The sequence below is a fragment of the Gobius niger genome, assembly GCF_951799975.1.
Source record: "Gobius niger genome assembly, contig: SCAFFOLD_99, whole genome shotgun sequence".
In the NCBI taxonomy this organism is placed as follows: domain Eukaryota; kingdom Metazoa; phylum Chordata; class Actinopteri; order Gobiiformes; family Gobiidae; genus Gobius; species Gobius niger.
In genome coordinates, this window is record NW_027639065.1 from 1 (window position 1) to 15,182 (window position 15,182).

Consider the following 15,182-nt stretch of genomic DNA (forward strand, 5'->3'; position numbering starts at 1 on the left):
TAACCCTAACCCTAACCCTAACCCTAACCCTAACCCCTAACCCTAACCTAACCCTAACCCTAACCCTAACCCTAACCCTAACCCTAACCCTAACCCTAACCCTAACCCTAACCCTAACCCTAACCCTAACCCTAACCCTAACCCTAACCCTAACCCTAACCCTAACCCTAACCCTAACCCTAACCCTAACCCTAACCCTAACCCTAACCCTAACCCTAACCCTAACCCTAACCCTAACCCTAACCCTAACCCTAACCCTAACCCTAACCCTAACCCTAACCCTAACCCTAACCCTAACCCTAACCCTAACCCTAACCCTAACCCTAACCCTAACCCTAACCCTAACCCTAACCCTAACCCTAACCCTAACCCTAACCCTAACCCTAACCCTAACCCTAACCCTAACCCTAACCCTAACCCTAACCCTAACCCTAACCCTAACCCTAACCCTAACCCTAACCCTAACCCTAACCCTAACCCTAACCCTAACCCTAACCCTAACCCTAACCCTAACCCTAACCCTAACCCTAACCCTAACCCTAACCCTAACCCTAACCCTAACCCTAACCCTAACCCTAACCCTAACCCTAACCCTAACCCTAACCCTAACCCTAACCCTAACCCTAACCCTAACCCTAACCCTAACCCTAACCCTAACCCTAACCCTAACCCTAACCCTAACCCTAACCCTAACCCTAACCCTAACCCTAACCCTAACCCTAACCCTAACCCTAACCCTAACCCTAACCCTAACCCTAACCCTAACCCTAACCCTAACCCTAACCCTAACCCTAACCCTAACCCTAACCCTAACCCTAACCCTAACCCTAACCCTAACCCTAACCCTAACCCTAACCCTAACCCTAACCCTAACCCTAACCCTAACCCTAACCCTAACCCTAACCCTAACCCTAACCCTAACCCTAACCCTAACCCTAACCCTAACCCTAACCCTAACCCTAACCCTAACCCTAACCCTAACCCTAACCCTAACCCTAACCCTAACCCTAACCCTAACCCTAACCCTAACCCTAACCCTAACCCTAACCCTAACCCTAACCCTAACCCTAACCCTAACCCTAACCCTAACCCTAACCCTAACCCTAACCCTAACCCTAACCCTAACCCTAACCCTAACCCTAACCCTAACCCTAACCCTAACCCTAACCCTAACCCTAACCCTAACCCTAACCCTAACCCTAACCCTAACCCTAACCCTAACCCTAACCCTAACCCTAACCCTAACCCTAACCCTAACCCTAACCCTAACCCTAACCCTAACCCTAACCCTAACCCTAACCCTAACCCTAACCCTAACCCTAACCCTAACCCTAACCCTAACCCTAACCCTAACCCTAACCCTAACCCTAACCCTAACCCTAACCCTAACCCTAACCCTAACCCTAACCCTAACCCTAACCCTAACCCTAACCCTAACCCTAACCCTAACCCTAACCCTAACCCTAACCCTAACCCTAACCCTAACCCTAACCCTAACCCTAACCCTAACCCTAACCCTAACCCTAACCCTAACCCTAACCCTAACCCTAACCCTAACCCTAACCCTAACCCTAACCCTAACCCTAACCCTAACCCTAACCCTAACCCTAACCCTAACCCTAACCCTAACCCTAACCCTAACCCTAACCCTAACCCTAACCCTAACCCTAACCCTAACCCTAACCCTAACCCTAACCCTAACCCTAACCCTAACCCTAACCCTAACCCTAACCCTAACCCTAACCCTAACCCTAACCCTAACCCTAACCCTAACCCTAACCCTAACCCTAACCCTAACCCTAACCCTAACCCTAACCCTAACCCTAACCCTAACCCTAACCCTAACCCTAACCCTAACCCTAACCCTAACCCTAACCCTAACCCTAACCCTAACCCTAACCCTAACCCTAACCCTAACCCTAACCCTAACCCTAACCCTAACCCTAACCCTAACCCTAACCCTAACCCTAACCCTAACCCTAACCCTAACCCTAACCCTAACCCTAACCCTAACCCTAACCCTAACCCTAACCCTAACCCTAACCCTAACCCTAACCCTAACCCTAACCCTAACCCTAACCCTAACCCTAACCCTAACCCTAACCCTAACCCTAACCCTAACCCTAACCCTAACCCTAACCCTAACCCTAACCCTAACCCTAACCCTAACCCTAACCCTAACCCTAACCCTAACCCTAACCCTAACCCTAACCCTAACCCTAACCCTAACCCTAACCCTAACCCTAACCCTAACCCTAACCCTAACCCTAACCCTAACCCTAACCCTAACCCTAACCCTAACCCTAACCCTAACCCTAACCCTAACCCTAACCCTAACCCTAACCCTAACCCTAACCCTAACCCTAACCCTAACCCTAACCCTAACCCTAACCCTAACCCTAACCCTAACCCTAACCCTAACCCTAACCCTAACCCTAACCCTAACCCTAACCCTAACCCTAACCCTAACCCTAACCCTAACCCTAACCCTAACCCTAACCCTAACCCTAACCCTAACCCTAACCCTAACCCTAACCCTAACCCTAACCCTAACCCTAACCCTAACCCTAACCCTAACCCTAACCCTAACCCTAACCCTAACCCTAACCCTAACCCTAACCCTAACCCTAACCCTAACCCTAACCCTAACCCTAACCCTAACCCTAACCCTAACCCTAACCCTAACCCTAACCCTAACCCTAACCCTAACCCTAACCCTAACCCTAACCCTAACCCTAACCCTAACCCTAACCCTAACCCTAACCCTAACCCTAACCCTAACCCTAACCCTAACCCTAACCCTAACCCTAACCCTAACCCTAACCCTAACCCTAACCCTAACCCTAACCCTAACCCTAACCCTAACCCTAACCCTAACCCTAACCCTAACCCTAACCCTAACCCTAACCCTAACCCTAACCCTAACCCTAACCCTAACCCTAACCCTAACCCTAACCCTAACCCTAACCCTAACCCTAACCCTAACCCTAACCCTAACCCTAACCCTAACCCTAACCCTAACCCTAACCCTAACCCTAACCCTAACCCTAACCCTAACCCTAACCCTAACCCTAACCCTAACCCTAACCCTAACCCTAACCCTAACCCTAACCCTAACCCTAACCCTAACCCTAACCCTAACCCTAACCCTAACCCTAACCCTAACCCTAACCCTAACCCTAACCCTAACCCTAACCCTAACCCTAACCCTAACCCTAACCCTAACCCTAACCCTAACCCTAACCCTAACCCTAACCCTAACCCTAACCCTAACCCTAACCCTAACCCTAACCCTAACCCTAACCCTAACCCTAACCCTAACCCTAACCCTAACCCTAACCCTAACCCTAACCCTAACCCTAACCCTAACCCTAACCCTAACCCTAACCCTAACCCTAACCCTAACCCTAACCCTAACCCTAACCCTAACCCTAACCCTAACCCTAACCCTAACCCTAACCCTAACCCTAACCCTAACCCTAACCCTAACCCTAACCCTAACCCTAACCCTAACCCTAACCCTAACCCTAACCCTAACCCTAACCCTAACCCTAACCCTAACCCTAACCCTAACCCTAACCCTAACCCTAACCCTAACCCTAACCCTAACCCTAACCCTAACCCTAACCCTAACCCTAACCCTAACCCTAACCCTAACCCTAACCCTAACCCTAACCCTAACCCTAACCCTAACCCTAACCCTAACCCTAACCCTAACCCTAACCCTAACCCTAACCCTAACCCTAACCCTAACCCTAACCCTAACCCTAACCCTAACCCTAACCCTAACCCTAACCCTAACCCTAACCCTAACCCTAACCCTAACCCTAACCCTAACCCTAACCCTAACCCTAACCCTAACCCTAACCCTAACCCTAACCCTAACCCTAACCCTAACCCTAACCCTAACCCTAACCCTAACCCTAACCCTAACCCTAACCCTAACCCTAACCCTAACCCTAACCCTAACCCTAACCCTAACCCTAACCCTAACCCTAACCCTAACCCTAACCCTAACCCTAACCCTAACCCTAACCCTAACCCTAACCCTAACCCTAACCCTAACCCTAACCCTAACCCTAACCCTAACCCTAACCCTAACCCTAACCCTAACCCTAACCCTAACCCTAACCCTAACCCTAACCCTAACCCTAACCCTAACCCTAACCCTAACCCTAACCCTAACCCTAACCCTAACCCTAACCCTAACCCTAACCCTAACCCTAACCCTAACCCTAACCCTAACCCTAACCCTAACCCTAACCCTAACCCTAACCCTAACCCTAACCCTAACCCTAACCCTAACCCTAACCCTAACCCTAACCCTAACCCTAACCCTAACCCTAACCCTAACCCTAACCCTAACCCTAACCCTAACCCTAACCCTAACCCTAACCCTAACCCTAACCCTAACCCTAACCCTAACCCTAACCCTAACCCTAACCCTAACCCTAACCCTAACCCTAACCCTAACCCTAACCCTAACCCTAACCCTAACCCTAACCCTAACCCTAACCCTAACCCTAACCCTAACCCTAACCCTAACCCTAACCCTAACCCTAACCCTAACCCTAACCCTAACCCTAACCCTAACCCTAACCCTAACCCTAACCCTAACCCTAACCCTAACCCTAACCCTAACCCTAACCCTAACCCTAACCCTAACCCTAACCCTAACCCTAACCCTAACCCTAACCCTAACCCTAACCCTAACCCTAACCCTAACCCTAACCCTAACCCTAACCCTAACCCTAACCCTAACCCTAACCCTAACCCTAACCCTAACCCTAACCCTAACCCTAACCCTAACCCTAACCCTAACCCTAACCCTAACCCTAACCCTAACCCTAACCCTAACCCTAACCCTAACCCTAACCCTAACCCTAACCCTAACCCTAACCCTAACCCTAACCCTAACCCTAACCCTAACCCTAACCCTAACCCTAACCCTAACCCTAACCCTAACCCTAACCCTAACCCTAACCCTAACCCTAACCCTAACCCTAACCCTAACCCTAACCCTAACCCTAACCCTAACCCTAACCCTAACCCTAACCCTAACCCTAACCCTAACCCTAACCCTAACCCTAACCCTAACCCTAACCCTAACCCTAACCCTAACCCTAACCCTAACCCTAACCCTAACCCTAACCCTAACCCTAACCCTAACCCTAACCCTAACCCTAACCCTAACCCTAACCCTAACCCTAACCCTAACCCTAACCCTAACCCTAACCCTAACCCTAACCCTAACCCTAACCCTAACCCTAACCCTAACCCTAACCCTAACCCTAACCCTAACCCTAACCCTAACCCTAACCCTAACCCTAACCCTAACCCTAACCCTAACCCTAACCCTAACCCTAACCCTAACCCTAACCCTAACCCTAACCCTAACCCTAACCCTAACCCTAACCCTAACCCTAACCCTAACCCTAACCCTAACCCTAACCCTAACCCTAACCCTAACCCTAACCCTAACCCTAACCCTAACCCTAACCCTAACCCTAACCCTAACCCTAACCCTAACCCTAACCCTAACCCTAACCCTAACCCTAACCCTAACCCTAACCCTAACCCTAACCCTAACCCTAACCCTAACCCTAACCCTAACCCTAACCCTAACCCTAACCCTAACCCTAACCCTAACCCTAACCCTAACCCTAACCCTAACCCTAACCCTAACCCTAACCCTAACCCTAACCCTAACCCTAACCCTAACCCTAACCCTAACCCTAACCCTAACCCTAACCCTAACCCTAACCCTAACCCTAACCCTAACCCTAACCCTAACCCTAACCCTAACCCTAACCCTAACCCTAACCCTAACCCTAACCCTAACCCTAACCCTAACCCTAACCCTAACCCTAACCCTAACCCTAACCCTAACCCTAACCCTAACCCTAACCCTAACCCTAACCCTAACCCTAACCCTAACCCTAACCCTAACCCTAACCCTAACCCTAACCCTAACCCTAACCCTAACCCTAACCCTAACCCTAACCCTAACCCTAACCCTAACCCTAACCCTAACCCTAACCCTAACCCTAACCCTAACCCTAACCCTAACCCTAACCCTAACCCTAACCCTAACCCTAACCCTAACCCTAACCCTAACCCTAACCCTAACCCTAACCCTAACCCTAACCCTAACCCTAACCCTAACCCTAACCCTAACCCTAACCCTAACCCTAACCCTAACCCTAACCCTAACCCTAACCCTAACCCTAACCCTAACCCTAACCCTAACCCTAACCCTAACCCTAACCCTAACCCTAACCCTAACCCTAACCCTAACCCTAACCCTAACCCTAACCCTAACCCTAACCCTAACCCTAACCCTAACCCTAACCCTAACCCTAACCCTAACCCTAACCCTAACCCTAACCCTAACCCTAACCCTAACCCTAACCCTAACCCTAACCCTAACCCTAACCCTAACCCTAACCCTAACCCTAACCCTAACCCTAACCCTAACCCTAACCCTAACCCTAACCCTAACCCTAACCCTAACCCTAACCCTAACCCTAACCCTAACCCTAACCCTAACCCTAACCCTAACCCTAACCCTAACCCTAACCCTAACCCTAACCCTAACCCTAACCCTAACCCTAACCCTAACCCTAACCCTAACCCTAACCCTAACCCTAACCCTAACCCTAACCCTAACCCTAACCCTAACCCTAACCCTAACCCTAACCCTAACCCTAACCCTAACCCTAACCCTAACCCTAACCCTAACCCTAACCCTAACCCTAACCCTAACCCTAACCCTAACCCTAACCCTAACCCTAACCCTAACCCTAACCCTAACCCTAACCCTAACCCTAACCCTAACCCTAACCCTAACCCTAACCCTAACCCTAACCCTAACCCTAACCCTAACCCTAACCCTAACCCTAACCCTAACCCTAACCCTAACCCTAACCCTAACCCTAACCCTAACCCTAACCCTAACCCTAACCCTAACCCTAACCCTAACCCTAACCCTAACCCTAACCCTAACCCTAACCCTAACCCTAACCCTAACCCTAACCCTAACCCTAACCCTAACCCTAACCCTAACCCTAACCCTAACCCTAACCCTAACCCTAACCCTAACCCTAACCCTAACCCTAACCCTAACCCTAACCCTAACCCTAACCCTAACCCTAACCCTAACCCTAACCCTAACCCTAACCCTAACCCTAACCCTAACCCTAACCCTAACCCTAACCCTAACCCTAACCCTAACCCTAACCCTAACCCTAACCCTAACCCTAACCCTAACCCTAACCCTAACCCTAACCCTAACCCTAACCCTAACCCTAACCCTAACCCTAACCCTAACCCTAACCCTAACCCTAACCCTAACCCTAACCCTAACCCTAACCCTAACCCTAACCCTAACCCTAACCCTAACCCTAACCCTAACCCTAACCCTAACCCTAACCCTAACCCTAACCCTAACCCTAACCCTAACCCTAACCCTAACCCTAACCCTAACCCTAACCCTAACCCTAACCCTAACCCTAACCCTAACCCTAACCCTAACCCTAACCCTAACCCTAACCCTAACCCTAACCCTAACCCTAACCCTAACCCTAACCCTAACCCTAACCCTAACCCTAACCCTAACCCTAACCCTAACCCTAACCCTAACCCTAACCCTAACCCTAACCCTAACCCTAACCCTAACCCTAACCCTAACCCTAACCCTAACCCTAACCCTAACCCTAACCCTAACCCTAACCCTAACCCTAACCCTAACCCTAACCCTAACCCTAACCCTAACCCTAACCCTAACCCTAACCCTAACCCTAACCCTAACCCTAACCCTAACCCTAACCCTAACCCTAACCCTAACCCTAACCCTAACCCTAACCCTAACCCTAACCCTAACCCTAACCCTAACCCTAACCCTAACCCTAACCCTAACCCTAACCCTAACCCTAACCCTAACCCTAACCCTAACCCTAACCCTAACCCTAACCCTAACCCTAACCCTAACCCTAACCCTAACCCTAACCCTAACCCTAACCCTAACCCTAACCCTAACCCTAACCCTAACCCTAACCCTAACCCTAACCCTAACCCTAACCCTAACCCTAACCCTAACCCTAACCCTAACCCTAACCCTAACCCTAACCCTAACCCTAACCCTAACCCTAACCCTAACCCTAACCCTAACCCTAACCCTAACCCTAACCCTAACCCTAACCCTAACCCTAACCCTAACCCTAACCCTAACCCTAACCCTAACCCTAACCCTAACCCTAACCCTAACCCTAACCCTAACCCTAACCCTAACCCTAACCCTAACCCTAACCCTAACCCTAACCCTAACCCTAACCCTAACCCTAACCCTAACCCTAACCCTAACCCTAACCCTAACCCTAACCCTAACCCTAACCCTAACCCTAACCCTAACCCTAACCCTAACCCTAACCCTAACCCTAACCCTAACCCTAACCCTAACCCTAACCCTAACCCTAACCCTAACCCTAACCCTAACCCTAACCCTAACCCTAACCCTAACCCTAACCCTAACCCTAACCCTAACCCTAACCCTAACCCTAACCCTAACCCTAACCCTAACCCTAACCCTAACCCTAACCCTAACCCTAACCCTAACCCTAACCCTAACCCTAACCCTAACCCTAACCCTAACCCTAACCCTAACCCTACTTTCTTCTGTATACCTAACCCTAACCTAACCCTAACCCTAACCCTAACCCTAACCCTAACCTTAGCCCTTTTAGTTTGTTATTTTGGTGTGTACAACACGACTAGGAAAACCTCAGGATACAACTTTCACAGATATGGCCCATGCATTACCGAGCTCCACTAGGGAGTTGGGTCTAGCCCAAAAACTTTACTCTAACTGTAACGCTTCGATTCAGTTAACTCCGCCCTCTCTCCCGACATAAAAACTTTACCGTAATATAAATAAACAGCAATAAGTGACGATGCAGTTATAAGGGGTTGACATCTGCAACACAGTTTGATAAATGGCTAACACATAAGCTAATACACAAGCTAAGACGCGTTTGGATAAACTCACCGCTCTGCTCCATCGTTGTTTACATTATGGGATTCGCATTGGTTACAAAAGTTAATCCACTTTGATTCTGGCGAAGGTTCACCAAACATCCATCAGAGACAGTCACAGAAAAACACTATTTTGATGATAGTCGCTGAATCCCTGGGAAAAAAACAACTTCTGACGATAGCTTCTTCTTTGGAAAGGTTGAATAGACTCAGTCCTCAAAGCCAAACGCGCTTCTTTTTCTCTGTGACATCATCGTTAGGTCAGAATAAAGAACAGGTGTGTCCAGTTATAACGAGCTCCATCTTCAGCTGCAGCGCAAACATGACTGATCTGTTCAGACGCTCAGGGATGTGTTTGTTTTGGCCACAGCTGACCTGGAAGCACCTCGGGCACAGCCTTTTTTTTCCTCTTTGTTTCTCTCTTACGACAGAAATAATGAAAAAGCTGTTTTACAAATTAAAATCAGGCTTTAAGACATTACATTACAGACGTCGAGCACTTCCGTTCCGCTGTTACGACACAACTGAACAGGTCAGTCGTTCACCAGGAGAGGGCGGAGCTTCAGAGAGCAGGAGGGCGGAGCCTCAGAGAGCAGGAGGGCGGAGCCTCAGAGAGCAGGAGGGCGGAGCCTCAGAGAGCAGGAGGGCGGAGCCTCAGAGAGCAGGAGGGCGGAGCCTCAGAGAGCAGGAGGGCGGAGCCTCAGAGAGCAGGATTCAGGAGGATTACTGAGAGCTGTGTGAATGAAGCTACAAACCACTCTGGGGGTGTTTTTGATAAGGAAATAGCAAAACAACATGGCTAAAAGCTCTAAGAAGTTGATTTTGCAGGATATAGGACCTTTAATACAGTTCTTCTTCACTTCCTCCCCCCTCCCCTCCCCAGTGCCTCCTGTTTGGTGGTGTGGGTTAGAGGGGAAGGGGTTGAGCTTCTGCGTGGACAGATGGGGGAGTGGCTCGACCCTGGACAAGGGTTCTAGTCCTTTGCTCTTCCTCTCCTTCTTCATCACCACAGCCACTCTTTTTTTCCCTTCTTTTCGCTCCTTATGCCAGACCTTAACCTGGCACAACGATGGCTATAACAAGAAGCCTCTGCTGAGGACATGTCTGTCTTATTATACTACGGCCACGCCTCTTTGTCAGGGTTATGTATCTTCTACACTTGGAACCAATCTCACATAATGCAACGGAACAGGAGACTGTGGATGACGTACGTGGGCCAGGGCAAACCTCTGGCTCTCCTTAACTGTTCAATTCACTAAGGAATGAACAGGGAGGTCATCGGGATATTCCCCAAACCTAAGCCTTAATGTTGTGTATCTGTGTATAAATATATCATATTAAATAAATACATCACACTCCACTTCCTTGTGCTCGTTGATGTTTATTCACAGCGTGGAGCAAGAATGATCTACAGCTTCACTGAAGTATTGCCTTTAAAGCATCTCATTAAATAAATCATCTGTAGATATACAGTTTATACACAACAGGGGGCGCTCTACAGGTGAGGACAGATATATACTTCATACACAGCAGGGGGCGCTCTACAGGTGAGGACAGATATACAGTTTATACACAGCAGGGGGCGCTCTACAGGTGAGAAGGACTGTTTTAAAAACATTCAACACAATCGCTGCAAAAGTAAATGTGAACAGTTTTAAACAGACTGTGACACACACTGGCAACAGCTACAGGAGATGTAAAGGTTTTCAAACGCTGGTCGTCTGGACTAGACTTCACTGCAGCTTCAGCAGAGCAGAAACGTCTCTGATATCACTGATATTATTCTGCATGATCTGATTCAATCTGAAAAGAAATTGTAAATGTTGTCCATCACTTAAAATAACTAAATGATCCAATACACATTTAACATTTTAGTAAAATCCGTGAAAAGTCAAATTTGGTCTGTTTAGTTTCTTGCCGTGATCTGTTGATCTGAAGTTCCTCTGGAGTAAAAACCCAGTCCAGATGATGAGTTTCTAAAACCTTCGTTTGATGAGTGCTGTGTCTTTGGGACAGATCTGTCTAGAGCTTTATGTCTGCGGTGACACATTCAGGTCTGTGTGTAAAACTAGGTTTCATGATTATTTTTATTACACACAGGACCTGTTCTTCAGAGATGGTTCATTCATGTCCCTGCAATGACATCACTGTCATACGCTAAAGATATATTCATTCATTATATACATAATTATGGCTTTCATAAACTCTGCTCAGTCAGAAAACAAATGTTTAAGGCGCATCCAGAAAAAGCGATTGTCCTTGAATCAGTTTTACAGGAAATGACTCTTTTCTGTCACAGTTAAGTGTTATGTTCTTACTTTACAGTGTGTTTATGTCTAAACCAGGTCCAAACACAAACTCTTTCATTCTCAATGAACGGAGTCAAGCTCCAGATCCAGAATCCAGTCCTGTTTTTGCAGGTTTGTGATTTCAAACATTCTGTGACACATTTATCACATTTATCACGTCCAGTCGACACCTCGACGTGATGTTCTAAAGACGTCTCTCATCAGCTTCAGTAATATTCACATTCAGAAAATAAAATCTCTCACGGAGTTAAAGACAAGCCCAACCCAGAGACATTCGAAAACACATAAATCAGCCATATATTCAAGTGTAATCGGCAGATGTGGCCACAGAGCCGTGCGCAGTGCAGTGACATTCAGCTGGGTTAGGGTACGAGGGTTAGGGTTAGGGTTAGGGTACGAGGGTTAGGGTTAGGGTACGAGGGTTAGGGTACGAGGGTTAGGGTACGAGGGTTAGGGTTAGGGTTAGGGTACGAGGGTTAGGGTACGAGGGTTAGGGTACGAGGGTTAGGGTTAGGGTACGAGGGTTAGGGTACGAGGGTTAGGGTTAGGGTACGAGGGTTAGGGTACGAGGGTTAGGGTACGAGGGTTAGGGTACGAGGGTTAGGGTACGAGGGTTAGGGTACGAGGGTTAGGGTTAGGGTACGAGGGTTAGGGTACGAGGGTTAGGGTTAGGGTACGAGGGTTAGGGTACGAGGGTTAGGGTACGAGGGTTAGGGTACGAGGGTTAGGGTACGAGGGTTAGGGTACGAGGGTTAGGGTACGAGGGGTTTAAACTGAGCCACAGCGCTTTATTTGGGTTTGGAACCTTAATTTCTTATAATAAATGTTAGTTTGTCTGGTTAGTACTTTCTCTAAGTCAGTTCTCAGGAGAATCGTGTCCCTCATGGTCTGAGGGCCGCATTTGGCCCCCGGGCTGCACTTTGAGCACCCCTCACCTAAATCCTCTACGCCCTGAACCCCACTTTGGAAACCACTTCATTCCAGACAGTAATCGTGTCACTTTGACCTGGTCCAGATGAATGTGTTTAAATATTCCAGTGTGAAAACAGTTTGTTAGTATCATGTTCCTGAAATGCTTTAGATTAAAGTGTTACGTGCTACTCGCAGACAGTAGGTGGCGCTAAGACTCATAATGCACAACAATGAAGCTTTTTACAGGCAGCAGGAAACACAGACAGGAAACAGTCGCGACAGTCGGATCCTGAGTTCAGTCACTCCTTCACTTCACTTTCCCCCAAACAGTTCAGACGACGACCCTGTTTTAAAGCTGATGTCGGCACACACAGGATGGCAGCGCGTTGGCATCACGTGGGCAGCGCGTGGGCGGCGCGTGGGCGGCGCGTGGGCGGCGCGTTGGCGGCGCGTTGGCGGCGCGTTGGCGGCGCGTTGGCGGCGGGCGGAGCAGCACACACTGACATTTTGGGTGTTACATGGGGTTCATCACTGTCGGTTTAGCTTGTTTTACAATTATATGATATAAATCAGGGATTCCCAAACCTGTTCGTCCTGCGGACCCTTGGACCTCCAGTGGTTAGGGCTAGGGTTAGTGTCTGTGTGCCCCTCTACCTCATTAGGGTTAGGGTTAGTGTGTCTGTGACCCCTCTACCTCATCACCCACTATTACTACAACTAAGTGCAATGTTGTGATGAAAAAAAATAAGATAAAATACACCCAAACCTGTACATTCTATTGCAAAAATATAGTTTTCATTTTCAGTTCCGTTTCATTGAGACACCACAGGAAAGACTCAATGTTTTCAGGTTTGGGGCCAGATTGGCCCAAACTCAAACCCAGATAAACTTTCACCTGGAACCAAAATATCCTTAGTCGTCATTAAAAAAAATATTATTCAATGTTTCTCAGATTTACTTTGGACATTTCACACCAAAGGCATTTTTCTCTCATTGTGGCAAAACCATCTCCACTTTAGTCACTCCTACAGAGTCCTGCCCTCTCAGATGTGTGCCCCTCCACCCGCCGGGTCCTGCCCTCTCAGATGTGTGCCCCTCCACCCGCCCTCTCAGATGTGTGCCCCTCCACCCGCCGGGTCCTGCCCTCTCAGATGTGTGCCCCTCCACCCGCCCTCTCAGATGTTTGCCCCTCCACCCGCCGGGTCCTGCCTCTCAGATGTTTGCCCCTCCACCCGCCGGGTCCTGCCCTCTCAGATGTGTGCCCCTCCACCCGCCCTCTCAGATGTGTGCCCCTCCACCCGCCGGGTCCTCCTGCCCTCTCAGATGTGTGCCCCTCCACCCGCCGGGTCCTGCCCTCTCAGATGTGTGCCCCTCCACCCGCCGGGTCCTGCCCTCTCAGATGTGTGCCCCTCCACCCGCCGGGTCCTGCCCTCTCAGATGTGTGCCCCTCCACCCGCCGAGTCCCGCCCTCTCAGATGTGTGCCCCTCCACCCGCCGGGTCCTGCCCTCTCAGATGTGTGCCCCTCCACCCACCGGGTCACGGCCTCTCAGATGTGTGCCCCTCCACCCGCCGGGTCCTGCCCTCTCAGATGTGTGCCCCTCCACCCGCCGGGTCCTGCCCTCTCAGATGTGTGCCCCTCCACCCGCCGGGTCCTGCCCTCTCAGATGTGTGCCCCTCCACCCGCCGAGTCAGTCCCTCTCAGATGTGTGCCCCTCCACCCGCCGGGTCACTCCCTCTCAGATGTGTGCCCCTCCACCCGCCGGGTCCTGCCCTCTCAGATGTGTGCCCCTCCACCCACCGGGTCACGGCCTCTCAGATGTGTGCCCCTCCACCCGCCGGGTAGTGCCCTCTCAGATGTGTGCCCCTCCACCCGCCCTCTCAGATGTGTGCCCCTCCACCCGCCGGGTCACTCCCTCTCAGATGTGTGCCCCTCCACCCGCCGGGTAGTGCCCTCTCAGATGTGTGCCCCTCCACCCGCCGGGTCCTGCCCTCTCAGATGTGTGCCCCTCCACCCGCCGGGTCCTCCTGCCCTCTCAGATGTGTGCCCCTCCACCCGCCGGGTCCTCCTGCCCTCTCAGATGTGTGCCCCTCCACCCGCCGGGTCACTCCCTCTCAGATGTGTGCCCCTCCACCCGCCGGGTGATGCCCTCTCAGATGTGTGCCCCTCCACCCGCCGGCTCCTGCCTCTCAGATGTGTGCCCCTCCACCCGCCGGGTCCTCCTGCCCTCTCAGATGTGTGCCCCTCCACCCGCCCTCTCAGATGTGTGCCCCTCCACCCGCCGGGTCCTGCCCTCTCAGATGTGTGCCCCTCCACCCGCCGGGTCCTCCTGCCCTCTCAGATGTGTGCCCCTCCACCCGCCGGGTCACTCCCTCTCAGATGTGTGCCCCTCCACCCGCCGGGTGATGCCCTCTCAGATGTGTGCCCCTCCACCCGCCGAGTCCTGCCCTCTCAGATGTGTGCCCCTCCACCCGCCGGGTCCTGCCCTCTCAGATGTGTGCCCCTCCACCCGCCGGGTCACTCCCTCTCAGATGTGTGCCCCTCCACCCGCCGGCTCCTGCCTCTCAGATGTGTGCCCCTCCACCCGCCGGGTCCTGCCCTCTCAGATGTGTGCCCCTCCACCCGCCGGGTCACTCCCTCTCAGATGTGTGCCCCTCCACCCGCCGGGTCCTGCCTCTCAGATGTGTGCCCCTCCACCCGCCGGGTCACTCCCTCTCAGATGTGTGCCCCTCCACCCGCCGGGTCCTGCCTCTCAGATGTGTGCCCCTCCACCCGCCGGGTCCTCCTGCCCTCTCAGATGTGTGCCCCTCCACCCGCCGGGTCCTGCCCTCTCAGATGTGTGCCCCTCCACCCGCCGGGTCCTGCCTCTCAGATGTGTGCCCCTCCACCCACCGGCTCCTGCCCTCTCAGATGTGTGCCCCTCCACCCGCCG